The 13,729-nt window shown below is 44.3% G+C and overlaps 1 pseudogene; it reads right to left on the bottom strand.

The window, feature by feature from the left end:
• Positions 1–212: 212 nt before the first annotated feature.
• LOC119242800 (ADP/ATP translocase 3-like) lies at positions 213–2,636 on the bottom strand (annotated as a pseudogene).
• Between the last annotated feature and the right edge of the window lie 11,093 nt (positions 2,637–13,729).

Raw genomic sequence — 13,729 nt, 5'->3', positions numbered from 1 at the left:
GCTGCCTCCCCTCTGGAGGCCCGAGACCCAGCGCTTCCCTGTCCCGGAGCGCACATGGAATCTTAGGCCAATAGTCGTGATCGCAATAACCTATTTTTAAAGCCTTCCCTCAGCCTCTAATGCATAATCTAACCACGACAAAGATGATTGGAATTTTGAGGCTTGAGGCTTATGGTCCACAGCATGGAGCAGCTACATGATGAGGGCGGGCATGTAGAGGCCCTTCTTCAGCTTGACGTACTAGGCCAACGTGAAGGTGCCCATGCCGCGCAGCATGCTGGACCAGGAGCCTTGGTCCCCTCCTCTTTGAAGATATTTCTTGAGCAGTGGAGGGCCCCAGTGTGCGTGGTGTCAGTTCCCTTGGGCTCCGACAACATCACCACACACTGCCACACAGTGTGAAGGGGCGGGAGACCACTCCAGCGACAGCAGGTGGCCAGGTGGATAATGATACTCCGTAGTGAGACACTGTAGCTCTGGTTCAGCCCCGATGCCACTTGAATTGCTGGACTTCACTAGACAGTCTGCCAAGCATTTAAACTCCCACTCTGTGCCCAACTTCCCCACATGTCATCAGACAGGTTCTGGTGAAACCAGAGCAGGGTGGGGAGGAAGATGAAGCAGAGAGAAATGGCCCCAACCACTGGCCCAGAGGCCAGATTGCCAGGGAAATACTTCTAGAACTCTGTATCCTTGCCCACATGCCCCAGAAACACCTGCTTATGCTTAATCTTGAAGGCAAAATTGAGGGCTTGGGTGGGGGAATAGCAGGTGATGTTGGCCAGGCTGCCCTGCAGGACAACCTGCCCTGCTCCTTGGGGATGCCCAAGGAGCAGTCCACCCTGCCCTTGTACTGATTATGGCTGTGATATGCTTGTAGGCAAGTTGCACCTGCAGCAGCAGCTTGCCCCTTCCCCCACCCACCTCTGATCAGGGCCACTGCCATCTTGGACACTGCGGCTGTTGTGCCCCAGGCCAGGAAGTCCTTTGCTGCACCTCCCCCTGCAGTGACCCTCAGGGCTAATGGCTGTTGCCATGGTCCCTGAGGTCCTGCGTGGGCAAGGAACCATGCGCGCAGGGGGAGAACAGCAAACTCCCTAAGATGCAGAGAAGCCGAATGCCTGCCAAGAGATAACGACCACCAGAAGCTGCCACAAAGATGATTAAAAGAAATGCTGACCACCTGGAACCTTATCTCGCTTTCTCAAGGCCCACAAACTTTATTCTGCTACAACTATCTTTCTAAAATCTTTCCTTTTTCTGGTCATTGATTGCTAATTAAAAAACATACGTAATTTAATAATTAGGCTAATGCAAATGAAACATTACTAAACACTGTGTTATAATAGAATTGTTAGTTTAATAATCTTTCTATTATGTGCTTGACTTTAGTACCTTTGATATTAACTGCATTATAATATAAATTCACCCATGACAATTAATTATGAATAAACATGAGTAAGTAGTAGTAGTAGTAATTAGTACAACAAAAATATAAGAAAGAGTTAATAGCCTGTCTACTTAGGAATGTGGCTAGGTCCAGATGTATTTTGGACATAAATCACTGCCCTGTCAATGATAAGCTAAACCTATGAGCAAGCTGATTTCTTTGATGTTCACCGATCCTATGCCTTTAGAAAAAACATATATACTGGCCACTAACAAAAATAAAGCGCACTCAGATTTACACTCTCTCTTGAAGTGTGTCTGTTTGTCATTTCTTTAACCGAATCCCTGACCACCCTGCGCAGTCTCTCAACCCTGAGACGGCCTCATCGTCTACTGCTGTGCTGGTCCGCGGCAGTCCTTGGCGAAGCAGATGGCGTATTCTGTCACGCTGGAGGAGCAGGCAGTGCAGTGGGTAAAACAGGAGAGTGGGCACAACAGAATCAGCCCTGCACTGCCAGATCAAAAACTATGTAGTTTATTTTAAAAAAAATGGTTGCAAATCAATCATTATTATACATCCAAATCTTTGCACCCATTTTCTATTTTCAGCCTGGATCATCCCTGCAAGTAGTTAAGTTCAAAAGTAGCTTATCACATACATAAAATAGATTTTTTTTTTTTTACCTGTGGGAATGTACCCAGTCGCATAGCCAGTCTGTCCAAGTTCAAGGTCAGATTCTTGACCTGTATAGTTTCCTAGACACTCCAGTATCTTTTGTTTTCTCTCTAGCATTTTATTTATTGCTCACCAGTTTTTCTGGTAACCTGAAGACATTCTTAAAGTCCTCTGTAAGAAATTTCCAGTCCCTGCACACAGTCCTGATTTCTTTTTCACCCTCAGAATTTCTGTTTGGAAGATCTAGGTTTTGTGGGCCATTAGAGCAAAGAAATTTTGGTCAGTTTGCAGCCTTCATCTTGGAGTCAGATGTATGTGCGTTATAGCTCTACTTCTTAGCAGTGTGACTAGTGTACCATGTGGGAGGGAGGTGTGACATTAGTAGCTGCCATGAGATAGGCAGGGTCCTGGGTTACATGGGGAGGTGCCATGGCAGGTCCTTGGCGTTGTCTTCACTGGTCAATCTACCTTCGAGCAAAACCTCATCTCCCTTTGCTTCTGCTCCTGCCAGTCGCCAACTTTCCGGCCTCTCCACACTCTCCACCTTGCACATGCTATTGTCAACTTCCATTCCTAAAATGTGACTTTTATCATGTTGTCTTTCTATTCAAGAAAATCTCCTGATTTCCATTTAGATCCTTGTCATTTCCTCCCTCTCTCTTTTCATCCTCTTTTGCCTCCAAATCCCTCATGTGTCTTCAAGTATTTGAGGAATCTACAGCTACCTGGTGGTGTCAACAGACTGCTAGCCATCCCACAGACCTGGGAAGCTCTCAGTCTGGTTGGCAGGGGGTTAATGCTGGCCCAGAGGAGAAAGGGAACCCAGATGAATGTGCTCAGGGAAGATGAGATAAGAACATTGTCTCTACATGTGACAGGGGTCTGCTTGGGTGGAATTCAATTCAGAGACAAGGGTCTCTGGAAAGAAAAGACACACAAGGCAGCGCTAGCCAGACACAGCATTGGCGAGCCAAGATGTTAGGACAGATTGAAGCCTGGGGGCCAAGAGGGCAGAGGGGAGTGACAGCTGCATGTGGACCAAGGTGGGTACCCCAGGCCCCATAGGCCAGTGCAGGGCTTTAGGTTGTATCCTGTAGACAGTGGGAATTTAGTGAACATTCTTTTTGTTTGTTTATTTATTTATTTAGCATTTTAAAAGGACAGGTTTGTTAGGGAAAAGGAAAAGGATAAAAGGCATCTGCACAGACACAGGTGGGCAGTCTGGGGACAAGTTCTGCTTACTGAACATTCTTAAGCAAGAATGTTACAGCTTGTAACTTCCAAAGGAAAGATAATTTGATGGTTGTAAAAGGATTTCATGGCATTACAGAGAAGCTGAAGAATATAGAAAATATAGAAAAGTAGAAATAAGAAAACAAAAATCTTATGACTCAGAGAAAAACCACTATAACATGATGGTGTTTGCTTCCTGTCACCCCTCCCCACCTCCCCATCATGACTACTGTGTAACCAGCGCTGCCGTTGTACCAGATATCACTACACATATCATGTCACAGCAACTCTACAATGTAATCACTATTCCCACTTACACTTGGGGAAGCCTTAAGAAGCTTCTCTGGGTCACACAGTCAGTGAGCGGCCAATGGGTTTGGAATCAGAAGTTGTTCCTGCAACATGAAGCCCCAGGCCACACCGCTGCTCCACAGTTATACAATCAACACACACACATACACAGAAAGGTAAAATTTTGCTTAAGTAGAGTTTGACCCCTAATTTTCTCAACTGCAGTTTTAAAATGAGTGATGGTGAAAGCACATATGAAGCAGCTGTGCAGGTGGGGAGTAGTTCAGGGAGTGTGAGGGGAGGGAACAAGCTATAAGGCTGCTACTCCCTCCACATCAAAGAAGAAGGGTGAGGAGGAAGGAGGCAAAGCAATAAGCGTGGCGGGTGGGGAGAGGACATGCACATGGAGACCTTCAAGGGTTAGAGGTAACAGACCTTGGGCCTCCCTGGTGGCGCAGCGGTTGAGCGCTGGGTTGCGAAGCTGCCCGCGGCCTCTGCGGCGCCGGTTCGATCCCCGGATGCTCCCCGGCCACCGGAGGAGGGTCCCACATGGCGCGCGGACCTCTCCTGCAGCCCGCTGCTCCCCTCAGCAGTGTACTTCGGTCCTTCTGCCTGCTCTGCTCCCCGCTCTGGCTCTGGTGAATTCTCTCACCCTCCCGCGCTTCTGACTGTACCCAGTGCATGTATTAAAAAAAAAAAAAAAAGAAATAACAGACCTGATGTCTCAGTGGGTATCTAAGAGGCAGCTGAGACAAAAAGAAAGAAAATCCTAAGGATTCTTTATTGAGCACCTGGCTGGATGGGAAAATCATTATAGAAGGGTGAAGTGTTATGGAAACCAGGAAGGCAATGAGTTTCTTTTAAGATGTCATGAAAGGGTGTGGTCTGCCCGTGACTTGTTCACTGGAGGTAAAGGTGGAAAAACACATTGCTGTCACTGCGTTGTTAATACTAAAGTCAAGTAAAGTGAGGTTCCCTGGGAAAAACAGAAGAATAAAAAAGAGGAGACATCTGCAAAGGAAGCTTAGGGATGCAATCAACAAGGACAGCAGAGTCGGTTAGAGTCGAGAGTAACTGACACAAGTGATCGGGATTTTAATGGGAACTCAAAGAGACCCCTAGATTTATTGCTTTCTTTCCCCAACCTGTGTTTCTACTGAGCTATCTCTCACTCCCCCTTCAAAATCATTTTTACAAGTTCACCTCTGATTTCCTTCATTTTCCCAGCCTGGTGTGCTGTGCTCCTCCATCTCTAAGACCTGTTCATACACTCACCTCTTCCAGGAATCCTTCCCAGACTGCTCAGCACCACCCCTCCAGTACTGTTCAAATCCTCCCTCCACTGTCATCTTTCTTGTTTCCTCCCAAGATTCTAAGCAGCCAGGGCAGGAACTGGGCCTTCCTAGGAGCCCCGAAGTGCTGACGACTAGGCGCTGACTACCTGGTTACTTCTAACTCACAGTATAGAGTATGTGGTTTTACTTGTATAGTTTGGTTATTTTTTTTTTTTAAGATTTCACTTTGTTTTTGTTTTTGTTTTTTTAAATATTTATTTATTTATTTATTTATTTATACATGCACTGGGTACAGTCAGAAGCGCGGGAGGGTGAGAGAATTCGCCAGAGCCAGAGCAGGGACAGAGCAGGCAGAAGGACCGAAGTACACTGCTGAGGGGAGCAGCGGGCAGCAGGAGAGGTCTGCGCACCAAGAGGGACCCTCCTCCAGTGGCCGGGGAGCAGCCGGGTATCAAACCAGCGCTGCAGAGGCTGCGGGCAGCTTTGCAACCCAGCGCTCAACCGCTGCGCCACCAGGGGAGGCCCTAGTTTGGGTTTTTAAAAACATTCTCTCTTTAATCTGGAAGCTCCTCTGCCCGTTTTAGTTCAGTCCAGCTTCATGAATTCCTCCAATGGCATTTTCTTCTCTGTTGGCTTGGCATTTTGCTACTTGACTGCTCCACAGTCACCCTGAGAGCTGAGACTCACAACTTACCTTCTCTAATTTCCCCACTGGACTCTATTGCAGTCAGTCCTCACCCTCCCTCACTCCAGGTCACCAGCCTTCCTGGAAGTGACAATGACCAGTGATAGTAATGGTAACATGAAGATGGCAACATCTTCACTGACAGCTTCACCACAGCTTCATAACAGCATCTTGAGTTACTTCAACCTTGTGGGTACCATGTAGAGTCAGTAAGAATCTTCACTCACATACATGTGTATATGTGTATATATGTGTGTGTAAGTATGATGACAACCACATTGATAATAACTCCTATTTTCTGGCACTTAATACATGCCACAAAAATGCTTTATAGCTATTGTTTTATTAAATCATCCCTTACTTGCCTACTGCTCTTTCTTGTCCAGCAGAATCTTGGGGGTGCTGTTAAATCATTGCAATTATGGATAAGAGTTTTTGGCATCCCTTGTGGGGGTACAATGCAGGTTATTCCAGGAACTTTCCATGGTCAGCCAGAAGCTCTGGAAGAAATCCCTGCAGCAGTGTAATGAGATGACCTGATCCTGTCTCATCTCTATTTCTATCACCTTCCTTCAGATAGTGACACAGGTCCAGATGCCACAGGTGAACTAGGGGAAGCAATGACAGGTGAACTTTCCCGAGTTATCTAGATCTTGATAAGTATATGTTTATGATTCCATTGAATAAGCAATGCCTGATGGGATCCTAATTAACTTAAAAAGAGAAGACAGAGTTTAGAAGGAAAAATTTCCTTAAAAAGGAAAAAACCATCTTTCCAAACTTGATTTTTAGGCTTTTACTCTGCTTAGCACTATTACAATTTTAGTTGGACAGTGGTAGAAAACTAACAGTATTGAAGTAGACAAATCCAAAATAGAACAATAACTACTCCCTGTTTCCATAAATTGTTTAAGAAAACATTCAGTTGAGGGAATAAAAAAAGGGAAATTCACTGAGGAATATGACTGGGTTCAGGCACAAACAGATGAAATTTGATATTTAAAGTCAGTTCCATGGCATGAAACGCTGAAAGACTAGAGGGTCCAATCCCCAGGGAAGTTAAAAATAAAGCCTTTAAGAACATCTTAGGGTTTGCAATGCTGATGCACTTTGCAAAGCCACAAGAATATACACTAAAATAAAAGGTGATTTGAAGTGTACAACCTTTGAGGGAGCGGGGAGAATGAAGGGAGGCGTGAGAAGCCAGATTGCGGTAGGCAGGGTGTGGGTAGAAGTGGTTGTGTGCTGACGCCAGGTGGGGGGAGACAAGCGAAGCGGAAGGATGAGGCAGAAAGATTTTCTGTTTCATGTTGAAGGATGGTGCCTTACTCATCTCTAGCTGTCATAACAACACACCACAGGTGAGGTGGCTTAAAGGCAGGAATGTATCCTCACACCTGGAGGTTGGGACATCCAAGATCAAGGTACCAGTGATTTGGTTTCTTCTGAGGGCTTTTGTCTTGGCCTGCGGGAGGCCACCTTCTAGTTGGCAAGAGCTCCGGGTGCAGGGGAAGTAGGGGCAGGAGGGTAAGAGCCCTCTGGTGTCTCTTTTTTTGAGGAAACTGGTTTTATCAGATCAGAGCCCCACCCTTATGACTTCATTTACTCTAATTACTTCCATGAAGGCTCTTCAAATAGAGTCTCATTGGGTGCTGGGATTTGAATATATGAATTTGGGGCTGGGGGCACAAAAAGATGAAGTTTTTACAAATGGGTGGAAGCTAGGGGTCTCCCTGGTGATGCAGGGGTTAAAGACAGCGCTATCAAGCTATCACCAGCCACTGCAGCACAAGTCTGATCCCTGGGAGGCCAGGGAGCAACCCACATGGTGCAGCAGACCTCTCCTGTCTCTTCCGCTGCTCCCCTCAGCAGTGTATTTCAGTAGATCTGCCTGCTCTGCTCCCCACTCTGTCTCTGGTGAATCCTCTCATCCCCTCTCCCCCACCCAGTACCTCTGGCCTGCACCCCAGCTCTTATTTATGCATACCCCAATATGCATAAATAAATAAATCTTAAAAAACACACACATACAAATGGGTGAAAGCTAAAGGGAAGGGGACAAGGCCTCCCTGGTGTCGCAAGGGGTTAAGCCTCAGCACTATGAAGCTGTCAGCAGCCACTGCAGCACAAGTTCAATCCCCAGCCAGGGAGGTGACCCACATGGCGCAGCAGACCTCTCCTGGCCCGCCTGCTGCTCCCCTCAGCAGTATATTGCAGTAGATCTGCCTGTTCTGCTGGGTGAATCCTCTCACCCCCCGCACCTCTGGCCTACACCCCAGTTCTTGTATGCATAAATAAATAAATCTTAAAAAATAAGTAAAGGGAAGGGTACAGAGAAGAGAGGAAAGAGAGAGTGAGAAGGGGCAGCAGGGCTGAAAGAGAAGACTAGAGTAGCCACAGGTGGGATTTTGGGCATTCATGAGTGGAGGGAGTGGACAACTTCTCAATAAATCGTGAGATCAGTCTATCTGATCGATGGAAATAGGTTTGGAATTTGAGAAGAATATGAAGCACCAAAATAGCCTCCAAGAAGATAAGAAATTAACCAGGGACTGCCATGTAATATCAGGGGGCCAGCCACGGTGAGCTAATGACATTATCATCTGGATGTTAGTTTTAATGACACCTTTTATATGTGGTCTCACTTGACCATTCTACTTTCATTTTCTTCATAGCACTTAATCCTGCCTGAATAAATTCTCTCCCTATGAGACCCTGGATTTTTTGCCCAGCTTGCTGCTATATTTTTAAGGCATAGGGTAGTGCCTGGCACAGTATAAAACAAAAGAAATCTCTACTGGCTGAATGGACGAGTGATTCTATAGCAGCAGCAATGAGCGGAATCGTGTGCCAGTGTGCCAGTGCCACTCAGGATCAAAGTACGGAGAAGAAGTTTTTTGAGAATTAAGGTTGGCAAGGTGGGGATGCAGAGGGCAGGGCAGAGGAGGCGTTAAGGTGCATGGTCTGTGTAAATGGTGATGCACTGAGCTTGGCTGAGTAAGAAAGGAGAGAACAAGGAAGAAAGGCAGGGAGGGAGGGAGAATAGAAAGGTGGGGAAAGAGGATGAAGCAAGGGTCAAAAGGCTGGTTTTGTGGGGATGAGCAGAACAAGAGTCTGGTCAAAAGGAGAATGCTGGGCAGGGAGACTGCTGAGCTGAAGAGGTGCTAAGTGATGAAACATCCAAGCTGTGTTGTTGCAGCCGAGAGCTCCCCTGAAGTGGAAGGCTGGAAGTCCTGCCTTTTAGCCCACAAGGCACCATGAGGCAGGGCATCATTTCCCACCATGGTCCAGGAATAGTAATTCTGAGAGTTGATTGGTACCAACAGAATAAAGGTCTCTGTGTAGAAAACAAGAGTTAGAAAATGGATTCATATAGGGCAAAACTTTCGGAAATCTTTAAAATATAGTCATGCGCTGTGTGACACTTTTTGGTCAATGACTGAAGGCACATGCTCTAGGGTCCTGACATACACTGTCAGGAGCATGCAAGTATATCTTCTGACAGCAGCACAGCGATGATATCGTCTAACCAGGCATTTCACAAAATGTATCCCCCTCATTGAACAGACATGACTATTTAAAAAGACTTCAAAACAGGGTAGTTTTCCCTACATTTATTTGATGAGCCCTTTTATTTCCTCCCAGGAGCATATCTAGGGTCTACTGGTTACAGAGAACAGTGGTTCTTCAAGTGTGGTACCTGAATCAGCAGCAGCATCCATGGGGACCTGTCAGAAATGTACTCTCAGGCCCACCCCAGACGTATCTAATCAGAAAATGTGGGTACAGCCAAGAATCTCTCTTTTTTAAAATTTTTAAAAGATTTATTTATTTATGCATACAAGATCTGGGGTACAGGCCAGAGATGCGGGGGTGGGGGTAAGAGGATTCACCAGAAACAGAGTGGTGAACAGAACAGGCAGACTGACTGAAATACACTGCTGAGGGGAGCAGCGGGCAAGACAGGAGAGGTCTGCCACGCCATGTGGGGTGCTCTCTGGCTGGCCGGGGATTGAACTCGTGCTGCAGAGGCTGTGGATTGCTTTATAGTGTGGTGCTTAACCCCTTGCGCCACTAGGGAGGCCTCAAGAATCTCTTTTTTAACATGCCTTCCAGGCAGTTCTGATGCATACTAAAGTTCATAACCACCACGGTAGAAAATACTTTAGAGAAGACTGATCTGTGTTCAAATTTAGGAAAGATGATTTTTTTTATTATAAATTTTATTTTTATATTCCCCATACAATTGCGACCCCCTTATTTTGACCCCAATCCCTCCCCTCCCCACCCCCCACCCCCCATAGAATGTCTCAGGTTCATAGTTGTTTGTTGATTTTGATTTTTACTTTCTTATAGTTATTCATTTTCCTGGTCCCTTATTTAAGTTTTCTAGATTCCTGCTATGAGTGAGACCATCCGGTATTTTTCTTTTTCTTTCTGGCTTGTTTCGCTGAGCATGATCCCTTCCAGCGCCATCCATGTTGCTGCAAATTGCATGTGTTTATCTTTTTTGAATACTGAGTAATATTCCATGGTGTATATGTACCACATCTTCTTGATCCAGTCATCTATTTTTGGGCATTTGGGTTGTTTCCAAAGCTTAGCTATTGTAAACAGTGCTGCTATAAACATAGGGGTGCAGGTGCTCTTTGGAATTGATGTTTCTGTGTCCTTTAGGTAAATACCTAGGAGTGGAATTGCTGGATCATATGGAAGCTTTAGGTTTAGTAGGTCAAGAAATCTCCACACAGCTCTCCATAGTGGTTGGACCAGTTTGCACTCCCACCAACAGTGCAGGAGAGTTAGGAAAGATGATTTGTTAAGGAATGGGATAATCACTCATGTTAGTACATGGTATGACTGCAGAAGCCAAAGAGATGGAGAAAAATTTGAGTCCAATAATAAAGAGTATATTAAAATTACAAAATTAATATGCATGTCAAAATATGAATAAGATGACTTTGGATTGCCTTTGGTATGTCCCTTGTTAGCAAGATTCAAGACTTGACTCCTTTTCAACGTACTTTTGTTAAGTTGTTGGGTGAGGAGTGGAATGAACTTAAAATGTATTTTTTTCTTTTCCCTTCTCCATTCTTTGAGTTACTATAAAGGAAAAAATGCTGCTAAAAGATAGACAGCACTGGAAAGTGAGAAGATAAATTATATGGAAACTATCATCAGCTCTTGAATAACCAAAACCTGACCCTATAATATTAAATGTGTGATTACATAAACTGACACTTAAAAACTGATTTGAAAAGTAATTATTTACAACAAGTTTATAACTAAGTCAGCTCAGGAGCACTTTATCCACTTCTATAATAAATGGTTATTGGGTTAGCCCAGAAACTTATCAGGACGCATAAACTTCAAGTGTTAAAGAAAAGTATTGGTCCTACTCCTTAGCAGAATAATTTTGGAAACGTGTTTACCATATATCAATAGTTTGAAAAGTATCTATCAAAAATAAGATGGATATATGAATGCTTCAACTGAACAATGGGGAAAAAGTATGACTTTAAAAGGAAACTGGGTGTATATTTTCAAAATTAAAATCTATATCTAAGGCTAAATCTTAACATTCATTTGACTCAGAATTTTAAGAGGGTAAAAGAAACAAAAAGACCCCTTGAACAATTATGCAAAGCTAAATGAGCTTTTAAAAAGTACGTTAGCTAGAAATATTCTTAGTTTCTAATGCATTTTAGACATAAAGACATGTGAGAATTGAAAGAACATTGTGCAAATTTTGCATGAGCACAAAGATTTAATTGGGAGATGATAAGAAAAGTCCTTGATTTCTTAAGATGGAAGTTTATAAAGTGAAAAGTGAAAGTTTGTCTTTCACTTATTCAGTCCTGGTTCATTGCCCAGCAAGAGACAAGACTGGCGGCTCCCAGCCTCCACTCTACGAGGCAGGGATGAGCTACCCTGGAGGTAGGTCTAGATCAAGACCTGTTTTTCCTACAGAAAACCAGACACCTGCTCTTATACAGCTAATGAGACTGTGCAACCTTAGAATGACCCCTTTGGATACTGTGGATCTTTGCAGTACAGTCAGACATTGAGGAAATTTTGGTTCTTATTTAGAAAGTTGTCTATTCTCCCAAACCTCATTTGGACATAATGCAAAAGAAAGTGTCCAAAGTTACTAGACTCAGGTCCTAAAATCTTCCCTTAGTCCCAGATTTGGAATGGCATTTCCCACCAGGGAGTAGATGAGTTTGTTCAAATCACAGGTGAATTTCTTTCACTATTGTGCATTGCTCATAGGCAAAGAGCTGTGCTAAGTGCTGCCCTCACATATGAGAGGAAGGTGATGGTCATTTAGCAAAGCCATTGGATCTTCCTACCTCCTCATAAAATAAATGATGAGTAATGACTCTCAGGAGACAAAAGCAGTGCCAAAAGGAAAGGGAGCCATCCCAACATTCACAGGCCATCACTGTTTCTGAAAACGATTCTGAGGTTATAAATATCCAAGGGCCCTGATGGAAGTTTTAAAGGTAACACAGTTAACATTTTTCACACACCTTATACAATAGGAATATAACCCCATAAATTTCATTGTTGATTTCTTATTGCTAAATCACTGGCAATTAGAGGGACCCTCCATTTAGAGCTATTACAATCTTTCCATTAATTTGAGAGGAGCATGGAGTAATTTATATGCTAAGGTGGGGAAAGCAATAGCACCCACTTAGAGGGAGGCTGAGAGGATTAGAGAAGTTAACATATGTGAAGTTCTTAATATGGGGTAAGTGCTCAAGAATGTTCAGTTATTAGTAACAATCATTATTAATAAGAGGCAGTGGGGTTGGGCCGGGGTGGGTTGGGGCGGAGGGGGGGCGGCTTAAGAGCATAGTCTGAAGTTGGGAGAGCATCATCCAAATCTTGACTCTAGCACTGAGCAATGGCTGACTCTAAGCAAATTATTGACTCTCTCTGCGCCTCAATTTCCTCATCTCAGGAGTGGGCATATCAATACTGCTCTCTTGAGTGATGAATGAAGATTCAATGAGATAATATAGTGTAATGTTCTTGGAAATGCATGAAGAAGCACTGCTACTGCAGTTGCATATTTAATTCTTACAACAACCCTCTGAGACTGTTTTCAGTATCCCCATTCATCTATATAAATAAGGAAACCAAGGCTTAGGGGCGTACCACCGACATGAGGTTCACAGTTCCAACAACTGTAAGACCAAGCTCATTGCACCACCCCAAAGGAGACGCTAACATATGAATCTTTCGTTGCACATGGCATTGTTTCATTCCCTGGTGGCAACTACCTGCCTCAAATGAGATATTGTCTTCACTAGTTAACATACCAGATTTCTAATTGGCATCACATGCACTCAACCCAGAACAAGTGCTGGCATTTTGGATGCTGGAGGTTGACAGCAATTTCTTATGCTGATTTGCTTAAGTGCCCAGGAAAAACACATCTTTTATTGCTCTTATCTCTTTGAACTGGGCAGTGAGTGGGTTCTAACACATGGTACAGATGGTGGTGCCTACTTTCCCCTCCCTCACCCACCACACAGGGGTGACTCTGAGATGTGGATTCTTCTAACTGCCCTTGTTGAGCCTCAGTTGTTCCTGAGAAAGAACCGAAGGGGGTTTTAAAGTTGGCTCAGCCTTTCTTTTCAGTGAGGGTGGGGCAATGACGAGAAACTAAAAGACCAGAGGCTATTCCAAGAATTTGCTTCTGAATGTATGCCACTGCCATCTGCTGGATGGAATGGGTATCAGACCTGTTCTGCGGTTTCTTTGCTGTGTAATAAGCAATTCTGGTTCCAACTGCAGGTTTAGAACCCAGTGACTTTATCATATCACAGCATCAGATATAATGGCTGCAGATTTTGGAAATCTCATGGCAATTGCACAGACAAATCAAAGGTAAGTTGAGGACAGCTTTGAAGCACTGTCCTACCTAGTTGCTCAGATTAAATTTGGTCTGTTCCCAAAGTTCGATCTTACTGCTTAGAAAAAGCCCGTAACTGTCAGGCAGATGCATGTAGGAGAGCTTGGACTCTCTTATCAATGGCAAACAGTACCTACAGGGAAGTAAAGTCACCATCTAGATTTATTCTTGAGTTCTCTGAAATTCTGTTGTCCAGCTAAGTATATATTGAGCACTTATCCTGTGATCTAGTC

Source organism: Talpa occidentalis, unplaced genomic scaffold (genome assembly GCF_014898055.3).
Source record: "Talpa occidentalis isolate TD23 unplaced genomic scaffold, MPIMG_talOcc4v2.1 talOcc4.13, whole genome shotgun sequence".
NCBI classification, from domain to species: Eukaryota; Metazoa; Chordata; class Mammalia; order Eulipotyphla; family Talpidae; genus Talpa; species Talpa occidentalis.
The sequence above is the reverse complement of the archived record's forward strand: the minus strand, read 5'-3'. Positions and strand labels throughout refer to the sequence as shown.